Genomic DNA, 13,675 nt, shown 5'->3' on the forward strand with positions numbered 1-13,675 from the left:
TAGGCAATTTCTAAACTGTGATTCTTAGCACCTCTGCCCTCCTTTCAACCACTCTCCCACCATCCGTGTGGAAATGAAAGGAACTCACATAGGAACCAATTTTGTATTCTTATCTATTTCATGGGTTGTTGTGGCCAAAAAATGAATCTCCTAGCAGCCCAACTTCTACTGATAAGCTTCTTCCACCATAGCTGAGCAGGTCCTCAGATAACAAGGTTCAATCAGAACTAAGATCTTCACTGTGCCAGGACAACTTTTGGGTTCTGTCATTTTTCCACCATAGGAGCCAGTAGCTGATTCCCTCCCTACCTGTCCCAGGAAGAGCTTCTGCAAGTGCTAATAAGATTTCACAGTTCATGTGTTAGACAAAAGCAGGAGTGGGGTCAGCAAACAACAGAACTCAGAGATCTCAAAGCCCCATGCCTGACAGCACAAGCAATTCCAACCTAAACAGAATCTAACTGCGTGGCATTGAACCCCATCTCACCCCAGATTTTAAAAAAAAGCTATTCATATTTACAATTCTGTTTTTCTTTTAAATAGATTGTGGTCAGGTACAAATATATATGCATACATATTATATATATATATATATAGGCTTATGTAAACATACATATGTGTGTGAATATATCACAATATGACCTAAATTCCTCAAGGGTTTGTGCCAACATGCTTGGCTGGGCCTCAAGCTACCCAAAGATGCCTATTAACTAAGGCAGAGTAAGTTTGCCACTGACTGAAGCAGAAAGAAACCCCATGAATGTGCTAGTCCTCCCTGCCCTTTTGATCTCCCAGGGTCATGTAAGAACTTGCCTAGAGAATGTGTAGGAGGAGGCAGTTACCTTGTTCCGACATGTAGGAGAAGCTGACTTCAAAGTCACCAGTGAAGCAAGACGATTATATTACTACAAGTTTATGGTGAACTGCCCAAATGAAACCAAATACTGTTCCCCTCACCAGCAGTCGGAGGCAAAAGTGAATGCCAAGGTGGTAAATGCCTGAGCTCCAATTACCCCAGCCTGGATCAGGATGGCATCCAGTTTGTTCCTCTTAAACAGGTACATGCATGATCTGAGCTAATTTGGTTCTCTAGATGAGAGTTGCATTCCTGGAATGTAGATTTTGATCACTGAAATCTCACAAAATACCTTGGGATTTGCAGGCTAGATATCTTTCATAAGGACCATGCATTAAACCCAAATCATTCTGCCTCTCATCGATTGGCCAAATATAAAATACATGCAGAGTAAACAAAGTCGAATTCTGGGTTGAGGAAGAACACTAACATCTGAGAGAATCAGGACAAGCCTCACATAGCAGAGCCTTGAGGGAGCTAGGAGTTCCAAGAGGTGAGGTGAAAAGGAAGAATAGCTCTCAGGCCAAGCCTCACTTGGTCCTTGTTTGGGTCCTGACTGGCTCAAAGTAAATGGAAATAGCAACTATTTCTGTTTTGACCAGAAACCCAGAGGGTCTTCCCCTCCCAGAATGATTTTTTTTTTTTACTAGGTAAAAGAGGCTGTTCTCTGCCTCATTTCTTACCTACCCTGAATGGTCTTTGCCTCAGTCAGACTGAGATCTGTTAAAGACCTTAGTTTAAAAAGACGAAGGTCAGGGTGGCTAGGTGGCACAATGAACAGAGCACCGGCACTACAGTCAGGAGAACCTGAGTTCAAATCTGGCCTCAGACATTTAATAGTTACTAGCCGTGAGACCTTGGGCAAGTCACTTAGCCCCAATTGCCTTGCCCTCCTCTCTTCAAAAAAGAAAAAAAGAAAAACAACAAAAAAGTGGCCTTTGCTTCTAGGACCATCTCCAGTAGTCCTGATCTATTGCTGGTCACTGAACCCAGATGGCTCTGGAGGAGAAAATGAGACTGGTGCACAGACCTCTGTCACTTAAATCCAATTCACTTTCATGTCATGCCGTCACCTCCAGATGTCACGGTCCCCTTTGAGAGTGAAGGGCAAACAACAAAAACAGTATTCCTTGACAATTTAAGTTATCATTCCCACTAGTCCATTGAAAAGCTGGTGGGAAAGTCAATATTGAGAGACTAATTCAAACTCAAAAGAGATCAAGAAATAATGGGTTCAATAAGACAGAGGTAAAGGATCGTGGCTTATGGAACCATTCATTAAAATTAATTGGGCACAAAAACCAATATGGAACGACAACTTGCCCTGCAAGGGAGCAAGCTTAATACTGAGGAAAAAGATAATATTTCTGTTTCATCCCTTTGTCTGCCTCAGTTTCCTCATCTGCAAAATGGAGGAATCAATAGCTCCTTCCTCCCAAAATTGTTGTGTGGGTTGTGACATTATAATTGTGAAACCTTTAGCAAAGTTTAAAGTGTTGTATAAATGTTACCTCTTATTTGCTATCTTACTTAAAAGACACTAAAGGCAACAGGAAGTTATGAGAGAAAAGGTGACTTCTTTTTATTCATATAAAGGAGACATACACCCATTAGAAATTTCCAAGCCTCAGGGAGCCCCGGGTACTGGGAAGTCTAAACTTCCCAGAACTCAGAGATCAGCAGCTCAGTGCTTGCTTCAAATGGGAGGAATATTCTTTGAAATCCAAATTTCCTGTTGTTTTCAGATGAAGCTAAGCTGCTAACTTCAAGTGTGAATTTAGTCTAGGCTAAAATTTGCCAACTGAGATGCCCTAACAGACCTCTCTTTCACATCCACCTAACTATACCCCTGGCTCCCTCCCATTTGTAGTGATGATCAGTGAGAGCTGACATCACTGCCCCATGTTGATATGGTCTTCAGTCAACACAAAACCCAGTAGGCTAGGGGCCCTGATCAGCTGACTCTTTCCCTATCCTACAGATGGCAAACTCCTACCACCTATTCCCTTAATACCTGTGACTCAGAGTGCTGAGGTGAAAAGATTTCATCTCTTATTCTTCTCCCTTCAATTCTCATCCCTGTTCATCTCAGGCCCATGTGGTCCCTAAGATCTCCTGCCCTCCCTCTTCATTGTGTTCTCTGGGTCCCCTCCTCCACTATTAACAAGTCCTTTTCATCCTGAATATCTTCATCTCATGCTCTTTCCATCTTTGGGCACACATGGAAACCTGTCTCTTCCAAGAAGACACCGCATTCTTCTATAGGTTTCACGATCCAGGTCATATAGGCCAGAAGACAGCCTACTCCTTGTTTCCCATTATTAATTCCACATTCTTACTCTGTCTCTCCCTTCCAGTTTTCAGTCTCCAATCATATGCTCCTATAATGCCTTGCCAGGATGCAGGGTCCAGACACTATTGTGTACAAAACATTAATGATGATAATAATGACCCTCAGCCATTGCACAGGTGCCTAATGGCCAATCATGAGCATTTATTGAGTTTGTTGCACTCTGCCAATAGGTATTACAAACTTGAGGGATAATAGCCAGCACTCCCTGGGATTATGTGTGGTTCACTAGTACTCTGCTGTTCCTGCCAGGTGATCTAGATGGGCGGGAGCTGAGATGCCCCAAACGGATAGCAGTTGCAAAACAATATCATGGAACAACAAAGCTGAAGTAACCAGGAATGAATGATGAAGGAAGCCAAAAGAGATACCAGAGAGAAGTCTTAAGAATGATCTGGGACAAAGGAGAAAGTAGAGGGCACTTACAATGTAAAATGTAATTGAGGTTTAACATCTAGCGAAATGACAAAGATGACAAGAGAGGAAGTAGTGTTGGAGAGGATGTGGGTAGGCAGGCACACGATGTCGGTGGAATTGTGAACTCATTCTATATGGAAAATAATTTGAGATTATTCACTGAATAGTTCATTGTTTGACCCAGAAATCCCAGTGCCAAGCATATGCCCCAAGGAAATCAAAGGCAAAAATAAAGGCCCCATATCTACCAGAATACTCAGAGCAGCACTTTCTGTGCTACAAAGAACTGGAAACAAAATAGCTACCCACTGCCCAGAGAATGCTTGAACAAAATACAGTTTATGAATGTAATAGATTATCCTTAAACCATAAGAAAAATGAATATGGGGAACTCTCAGAAACAGGGGAAGAATTAGGAATTGATACAGCATGAAGTCAGCAGTAACAGGAAAAAAGTACATGGCAATGAATATAATAATGTATATTTTGGGGGCGGCCAGGTAGCACAGAGAGTAAGAACACCAGCCCCAGAGTCGGGATGACCTGGGACTGAATCCAGGCTCAGACACTTAGCACCCACCCAGAAACACCTGGCCATGTAACCTTGAGCAAGTTACTTAACCCCAATTGCTTAGGGGCAGCCAGGTGGCTCAGCAAGTAAGAGCACCGACTTATAAATAAATAAATATACTGACCAACCTTGTCCTAGGTCGAGGAGAAGAAGTAAGGAAACACATGAGGGACCATGTGTATGGAATGCTACATCCCCTGTCAGAAACAATCACTACACTGGGAGATGTTGCTTTACTTTAGCATCATAAATTGAGAGCAGGAAGGGACCTTTAGTGTCAGCCTGTCAACCAAAGGTGTTCCATAATACAAATGAGTGTAACCCGAACCTGATTAAAATTTAATTGGAAAATATTTAACAAATTAAATAAAAATACAACAAAATGTAGAAAATATCATCTTGTGGTTTTCTAAGTCAATGTATAGCTTGCAGTGATGTTTTCATATGGTTCAGTGTTCTTGTTTCCATATTAGTCTGACACCACTGATCTAGTCTAAACCCCTCACTGGAGCCTAGAGATTAAGTGACTTGCTTATAGTCACATTGCATCAATCCAGTAACAAATCCAATAAGAGAAAACTTCCTGTGGCATTCTTGCTTTGTTTTGGTTTTGTTGTTACAAGGGAGTATTCTTTGAGAAAGTGGGGGGGGGAGTGGGGTAGAGAGGGAACAGAGAGGAGTATATAACCAGAAATGTCTTTGATGTAAGAATAAAAAGCATCAGTAAAATATATTTTTAATGTATTAGAGACAAGGACAAGTCACAATCAGGCAATAGTAAAGCAAATCAAATGTGCCTTAAGGTCGAATAGACAGGGAAGAAAAGCAGTAAACACTTCTGTGTGAACTCCTTCTCATGGTGAGTGAGACAATGTCATGGAACAACAAAGATGAAGAAAGACCCAGGAATGAGTGATGAGGGAAGCCAAAAGGAGTCTTAAGAATGATCTGGAGCACTGGCCCTGGAGTCAAGAGGACCTGAGTTCAAATTTGGCCTCAGACACTTACTTGACATACTTACTAGCTGTATGACCTTGGGCAAGTCACTTAACCCCAATTGCCTTGCCTTCCCCCTCCAAAAAAAAAAAAAGAATGATCTGAGTCAAAGGAGAAAATAGAGGGTTCTTATAGACATGTGTGAAATGTAATTGAGGTCTAACATCTAGCAAAATGACAAAGATGACAAATGATGGAAATAGTGTTAGAAATACTGTCAGCCATTTTATTTTAATTTTATTCATTCATTGATTGTTTATTTATTTATTGTCTCTGGAAGGGTCTGCAAGGTTCTCTTGGAAAAGCAGAAAGAATGACAGATGGGCAGGAAGGAGGCGCAGTGAATAGAGCACCAGCCCTGGAGTCAGGAGGACCTGAGTTCAAATTCAGCCTCAGATACTTAACACAAAAAACTAGCTGTGTGACACTGGGTAAGTCACTTAACCCCAATTGCCCTACCTTCCCCCCCTCCAAAAATGAAAAAGAAAAAGAAAGAATGATAGATTTGGATTCCAAGTTATTGGGTTCAAATCCCAGCTCTGATACCTACAAGCGTGTGACCTTGAGAAAGTCACTTAAAGTGTGCATCAGTTTTCTCACCTGTAAAAGTGATGGGATTCAACTAGATGATGTCTAAGATTCCTTCCAGCTTTTACTCTATAATCATATGATCTTATGATAATTCTGCAGAATGTAGGAACCAAACACTAGCTATTTACAAGGACATGATGTTAAATACTGGGGATACTACAAAGGCAAAGGATAATCTCTGTGTGTCTGTCTCAGGCTACACCCACATCCTAGCCAGTATATACATATACATATGCATATACATATATATACACAAACACATATATATGTATGTCTACATACACACACATACACACAAGAAGTCAAATAATACAAGGTGGCTTTTTTTCTGAATGTCACATGGGAGATAAAAATGAAATACTAGAAGAGAACCATGAAGTCAGACCCTCCTTCCTACCTTTTCATTGCTCCCTCCTCCAAATACACACACACACACACAGGTGCACACATCTTTAGACTCAGGAAATTGCAGGGGGTCATTGTTAAGGGATAGGTTGGTAGAGAGGAAGAAATAACAAAGAATTTTAAAACATTTTTGTCTTCCTAACAGTGTCTGGCATATTGTAGTTTCTTAATAAATATTTGTTGATTGATAAACTCCCAGGGGGAAAAAAGGACTGAGTGTGGTGTTTGCTGGGAAAACACTAAACACAACAGCAGAGGTTGATTTCTTGCATCCTCATTAGGCATTTCCAGAAGTATCAGGTCTCATTGGCCTCCTCTCCTTTCTTCTTCCATAACGAACCTGGTTTCTAATCTTGGCTCTGGTACTAATTAGCTGAGCATTTTGCTTCTCCACCTCAGTTTACCTATCTGTAAAATAAGGCACTTTGAATTAGGCAAGCTTGAAGGTCTCTGAGTATGTCCTACTCTGGAATTCTCAGACCCAGTGGACCCCAATCTTCTTTTTCACATATCTCCTTGAATTTGTTTCTTCTGTGAAACCTCTCTCATAAGTGCTCATGATTCTTTTTTTTTTTTAACCCTGAACATTTTTTAACCTAAAAGTTACTTTGGAATACTGCTTTTATTTTCAAAATGCTTCCAAATATAGAATCTCACTCAATCTTCACCACTTCAACAATCTTCACTTCAACACTGTGAGGTATGCAGGACAAGTTTTATGATCCTTATTTTACAAATAAAGAAACAAAGGCTCAGAGAGATTGATTATTATGTTGTGAAACAAGGTCATGAAACTAATCCTTGTGACAGAATAATAGTAAGTCTCTAGACTCTGAGTCCAGCATTCTTTTCACAAAATTGCTAGATCTATCCTCTGGTCTTGTACTCAATATCTTGCTATCTTCTTCTGGATTTACTAAACTGTTCTTTTTTTTTTCCCAGAGATTGATTTTTTTCTAATTTAGGCATTTGTTTTTTTTCTCCCTCTCCCCACTGGAAAAAAAAAAAAGAAAAAAATCCCTATGACAGATATGCATTGTTGTTTAGTCATTTTTTTTTAAAGCAATTGGGGTTAAGTAACTTGCCCAAGGTTACACGGCCAGTTTTTTTGTGTGGGTGTTAAGTATCTGAGGCTGGAACCAAACTCACGACCTCCTGACTCCGGGGCCAGCGCTCTTACTCACTGAGCCACCTAGCTGCCCCTGTTTAGTCATTTTCAGTCATGTCTGACTCTTCATGAGTTCATTTGGGGTTTCCTTGGCAAAAATACTGGAGTGGTTTACCATTTCCTTCTCTAGTTCATTTTTTTGCAGATGAGGAAATTGAGGCAAACAGGGTTTAGTGACTTGCCCAGGGTCACACAGATGGTAAGTTTCTAAGGTCAGATTTGAACTCATGAAGATGAATATTCCAACTCCAGGCTAGCTGCCCAACAGATATGAACAGTCAGACAAAAAAAAAAAATTCCCTGAATTGTCCATAGCCAAAAGTGTATGTGTCATTCTGCAAGAAATGAGTAGCATTCTTGTTCATCAGTCCTCTGACATTCTGATTAATCATTGCCCTGATCAAAGTTTTTTCAAAATAACTGTATTTACACTGTTGTCATAAATAGTTCTCCTGTTTCTCCTCACTTCACTCTACATCAGTTTAGACAAGTCTTCCCTGGTTTCTCTGAAACCATTTCTTTCATAAGTTCTTATAGCATAACATTCCATCACATTCATATAACAATTTATTTGTTCAATTATTCCCTGAATGATGAACCCTCCCTTAGTTTCCTACCACCAAAAAAGAGCCTCTGCAAATATTTTTGTATATATGAGTCCTTTTCCTCTTTCTTTGATCTCTTTGGGATATTTAGTTCTAGTAGTGATATCCCTGGGCAGCTACATGGGGCAGTGAATAGAACATTGGGCTTGAAATCAGAAGACTCAGCTTCCTGAGTTCAAATCTGGCCTCAGACACTTACTAGCTATGTGACCCTGGACAAGTCACAACCCTGTTTACCTCAGTTTCTTCATCTATAAAATGAGCTGCAGAAGGAAATGGCAGACCTCTCCAGTATCTTTGCCAAGAAAACCCCAAATTCAGTCACAAAGAATCAAACACAAGTGAATAAGTGGTATCCTGTGATCAAAGGATTCACACAGTTTTACCTGTTCTTTTCTTCACAGTTTAATTCTTATCTGAATTTCTCTACTTTAGAGGATACATTGATAGATAATCTTTAGTCAATGAGCAATTTTTAGTCGTGTTGTGTGATGTTGTGCTGTGTCCTGGACAGGATATGACAGGATTGTCCTTATTCCCTAAATAGAGAGCCCTTGCCCCACAATAGCAGAATTGCTTGCTAGGCTTCAGAGAGCTGTTGGGACAGCTGGAAAACTCTGTTATGAGGCACAAACTGTTATGAGGCATCAGTCCTCTGAAATTCTGATTAATCATTGCACTGATAAAAGTTTCAAAGTTTTAGGCCCTTACTGCAGATGGATTATGACTTTGGGTGGCCCCAAATTCAACATGACATCAGCTAGAAAGTCCAATCATCTGAAGTATGGCTTAGGTCAAGGACCCAGCAAAGTGGTCAGCACACTTGGAACAACCCATGCCAACTCCCCTCCGGCCTTGCATGGTAACATTACATCTGGTCATTTCTCTGTGCCCCTCCCTGCTGCCATCCCACCTCAATGGTAGTAAACACCCTGATCTAAATGGCTCAATTCCTTCACAGGGTTGGGCCTCCTATGGCGGCTGAGGCTGTCTACCTGGAGCTTAAGGACATTCTTCAGTTCTGCTAAAGTCTTTGACCAGGGACCCCAGTTTATCTCACCTTCGGATGGTGCTGGTCATGGTACTTCAAGGAATGATTCACCTTTTCATAGTATATCAGAATAATGGGCCACATGATGGAAAGAGAGAGCTCCCTCCCCATTGTCACTGAAGCTTTGAGCAAGAGATTCTAATGTTTCATCTTTTACCATCAGGATGCCTGGGCTGCCATACTGCCCACCATAGAATTTAGTCAAAGTTGCTCAATCTACTCTTCTAGAAGAACCTAAAAGGTAGCATGTGACAGGATTTGGAGTCGGGGGACCTGGGGTCAAAGTTATTTAACTTTTGGGGTCTTAGCTCCTCCCTGTAAAATGAAAGGGTTGGACCTGAAAGCTTCTGAGACCGCTTATATCTCTAGAGCTATGATCCTTTGAACAAAGCTTTCCATCCACGATGTGTTCCTTGTCCTCACTCACCTTGTACATGTGGCCTGGCTACATTCATTCCCTGTATGTGGTCCTTTTTATACATTCTTCCCACGGATGATGTATATATTTCGGAAGAGCTGACCTCAGGTTTATAGCAGAACTGTTTTTATTCAAACATTATTTAGAGTAAAACATGTTTTTATTTCTGTTTTTTCTCACTATTCTATGTCATTATGTGCCTTTTTTCTTAACTAACTGTGCCCTCTTGATGACTGGTAAAAGTAAACATATTGGTGGAGTTTTGTGATTTGTGGTTTTCAGTGGATTCAGTCAATGCAGACTTGAACCTTAGGTAGCCTTGTCTAAGGTTAGTCAGTCAGTCAATAAGCTTTTCTTATATGGGGCTTATGGGGTATTCCAGGATGGCTAGCACTTCTGGTGTGAGGGCTTGCTGAATCCTTTTCAGAGCTGCTCATCTACCTTTGGTGTCCACTTTTCACCCAACTCTCCCCTCTGGCTCCAAGAAGCCAGAGTGGGCACAGTGGTCACAGCCTCATAAGGCATTTCGGCAGGCAGGCTAAACCAGGTTGGGTGTGATTGACAGGCCACAAACCCATCAGTGAGTTGGGGCAGGGCATGTCTACCCCAAGTATGTGAAGACTTTCCCTAGTAGAACGGGTAGAAGAGAAAAATTTGTTTCAACAGTCATGAAGACAGCTGAAGCAGGTTCTGTGGAGTGCTTACTCAGGCATCAAAGATGCCAGGGTCATCCTCTGCATCTGAGGTCATTTCCAGTTGTCTTGACTTTTGTCTTGCTATTGGACTTCGATAACTCAAGAAGAGAGTGAGGCTGACAACTTGGTTCAACTGTGCCTCACTTAAATCCAATTCACTCAAAAGTCAAGCTATCACCCTCGTGATGTCATTGGTCCTCTTGAAAATGAATCAGCAACAAGAAACTTTTATTAAGCACTATGTGACAGGCACTGCCCTAAGAGCTGGGGACACAAAGAGAAGCCAGAAGAAAAAGAGCCCCTGCCCTCCAGGAGTTGACAGTCTAATGGAGGGAAGATGATTACAAAAAGGAAGCTTTAAAAAGTGGGGGAGAGCAGTTTACGCTTGTGGACATGGTGAAGAAAGAAGTGCAAAGAGTCAGGAGCAGGACCCAGAGAGAAGGATAGGAGTGAACATGGCTGGCCTAGGAACCCTTCCTTAAAACGTAGGTCCTGGCAGGATGTGACCAGTCACAAGGGGCTGCAGGGGCAAAGAGATCTTCCACCAAGAGAAGGCAGTTGGAGCATTATGGAGAAAGAGGTTGCAGAGTCAGTAGCAAGGCCCAGAGAACAATGATGGTGGCACCTGGGAGTTGTTAATGCTTGCAGGACTACATTCAGGATATCATAAGCTTATGAAAGGGATGGAGCTGCCCCATGTACTAAGAGGACTGGCAAGGAAAGGAAAAGGAAGATGGCATCCAATGCATATGCTTTGGAATTTGTAGAGTGCTCCATCAACATCAACCTCCAAGACATGACCTTGAGGTCTTCACAGGGGTCGTAGGGGAGGGATGAGTTGGGACCAGTTATGGGTGCACACTGACCAGCCATTATAAAGACCAGCACTGGGGCAGCTAGGTGATGCAGTGAATAGAGCACCGGTCCTGGAGTCAGGAGGACCTGAGTTCAAATGCAGTCTCAGATACTTAATACTTACTGGCTGTGTGACCTTGGGCAAGTCACTTAATCCCAATTGCCCTGCCTTCCACCCTCCAAAAAGCAAAAAAAAAAAAAGAAAAAGAAAAGAAAGAAAAAAAAGAAAGACCAATACTTTGGTATATAGGTTGAGTGTGACAAATGGTCAACTCCTCCAAAATACTTTAGATCTTATGCCTTCTGATTTCTAGACATGACTGATTTGTATTCAGGAGATGTAAGTTCACTTTCTAATTCTGTTCTTTGCTTAACTAAGTCAAACTCTTCAAATTGACATTTAAAGCTCTTAACAATTTCACTCTAGCCTTTTTTTTTTCTTTTTGGAGGGGTGAAGGCAGGGCAATTAGGGTTAAGTGACTTGCCCAAAGCTAGTAAGTGTTAAGTGTCTGAAGCCAGATTTGAAAGAAGTGTCTGAGGTCCTCCTGACTCTAGGGTTGGTGCGCTATTCACTGTGCCACCTAACTGCCCCCTGGCCCATCCTTCCAGATGAAACTCACATTCCTCTTCTTTCTGAAATCACTATTCCAGTCAAACCAGCCTACCTTCCCAATCCAAGCACAGAGCCTCACAAATAGGATTTAGCAAATGCTTGTTGAACTGAATTGAAATAGAGTGAACTCAATGTATCCTCTTTGGTTCTAGGTTCTTCAGCTATAAAGCAGTGATGTTGTATGAGCTGACTTGTAAGGTACCTTCCAGTTGTAGAAGCTGTGATATCATGTACTATGGTAAGATAATTTCTTTTTTTTTCATTTTTCAAATGTTTTATTAACTTTTGATTTACATCATTCATTTCCGCCAGATTTTGAGTTACAAATTTTCTCTCCGTTTTTCCCCTACCCACCACCGCAAAATAGCAGTCCCATAGGATATCCCCTCCTCCAATCTGCTCTCTCCCATATTTTATCCCATACCCCTTTTGACTTTTCCAGTGTATCTCTATGCCACAGTGCCTGTATGTCTTATTTCCCAATTACATGTAAAATAGTATTAATAATAGTATATATATAAATATTTTATTTTGATTTTAAAACTTTGAATTCCAGATTTATTCCCTTCCTCCCTTGTCACCCACCCTTACTGGGAAGATAAGCAGTTCAGTATAGGTTGTACATGTGTGGCTAATGCAAAACAATAACATAGTAGATATATTGTAAAAGACTGACTATATTTCCCTCCCTCCTATCCCACCACCCACTTGCTCTATTGTCTACTTTGATCCTGTCCCTTTTCAAAAGTGGGTGCTTCCAACTTCCCTCCCACCAGTCTGCCCCTCCCATCATCCCCCCTCTCATCCCCTTCCCCCCCTACTCTCCTGCTGGGTGAGATACCCTATTTACTGTGTATTTCATTCCCTCCTCAAGCCAAATTCAATGGGAATAAGCTTGATCCATTTCCTTTTGCCTTCCTGTTCTTCCCCTCCATTGTAACCATTTTCCCTTGCCTCTTCTATATGAGATAGTTTACCCCATTCTGTCTCTCCCCATCTCCTCTCATTATATTCCTCTCTCACCTCTTTATCTCACCTTTTAAGTATCATCTCTTCCTATTAAATTGGTCCTGTGCTCTCTATCTATGTGTACCTGTATACATATATACACACATTCACATATGTATTCATATTCCCATATACCCTCCAATATAGACATATCTATCTATCTATCTATCTATCTATCTATCTATCTATCTATCTATCTATCTATCTATCTATCTATATTTCTATTTTTATTCCCTTCAACTACTGAGAAAAGTTTCATCAGTTACAATTATTGTTTTTCCATGTAGGAATGTTAATAGTTCAACTTGGATAAGTTCCTTATGATTTCTTTTCCCTGTTTACCTTCTCATGCTTCTCTTGCTTCTTGTATCTGAATGTCAAATTTTCTATTCAACTCTGGTTTTTTCAGCAAGAATGCTTGAAAGTCCTCTATTCCACTGAATGACCATATTTTCCCCTGAAACATGATACTCAGTTTTGCTGGGTAGGTGACTCTTGGTTTTAATCCCAGCTCTTTTGACCTCCAGAATATCATACTCCAAGCCTTTCAATCCCTCAGTGTAGAATTGGCCAGATCCTGGGTTATCCTGATTTTCTTTCCACAATATTCAAATTGTTTCTTTCTGGCTGCTTGTAATATTCTCTCCTTAATCTGGGAATACCGGAAACATCAGGGCAGTTTTCTTTGAGAACTTCCTGGAGGATGATTTCTAGGTTATTACTTTGATCATGGCTTTCAGGTAGTCCAATAATTTTTAAATTATCTCTCCTGGATCTATTTTCCAGGTCAGTGGTTTTTCCCATGAGATATTTCACATTGCCTTCTATTCTTCCATTTGTTTGGATCTGTTTAACAGCATCTTGACTTCTCATAAAGTCATTAGCTTCCATTTGCTCCAGTCTAATTCTGAAGCAATGATTCTCCTCATTGAGCTTTAGAGATTCTTTTTCCATCTGGCAAATTCAGCTTTTTAAGGCATTCTTCTCCTCATTGCCTTTTTGAGCCTCTTTTGCCATTTGAGTTAGTTTTTTTTTAAGGTGGTATTTTCCTCAGTCAGGCTGTTGACTCTCATTTC

General features: G+C 40.9%; 1 long non-coding RNA gene across 1 annotated transcript in view; it reads left to right on the forward strand.

The window, feature by feature from the left end:
- The first annotated feature begins 715 nt into the window (after positions 1-715).
- LOC138155095 (uncharacterized) overlaps positions 716-13,675 on the forward strand; it is an 18,007-nt gene continuing 5,047 nt past the window's right edge. The window contains exons 1-3 of the long non-coding RNA XR_011166760.1: positions 716-1,058; positions 5,471-5,621; positions 11,744-11,829. This is a non-coding gene — a long non-coding RNA (uncharacterized lncRNA). The remainder of the gene's footprint in view (positions 1,059-5,470; positions 5,622-11,743; positions 11,830-13,675) is intronic.

This window comes from Petaurus breviceps, unplaced genomic scaffold (genome assembly GCF_028583685.1).
Source record: "Petaurus breviceps papuanus isolate PSGF00001 unplaced genomic scaffold, PetGlider_PUasm1.0 91133, whole genome shotgun sequence".
Taxonomy (NCBI): domain Eukaryota; kingdom Metazoa; phylum Chordata; class Mammalia; order Diprotodontia; family Petauridae; genus Petaurus; species Petaurus breviceps.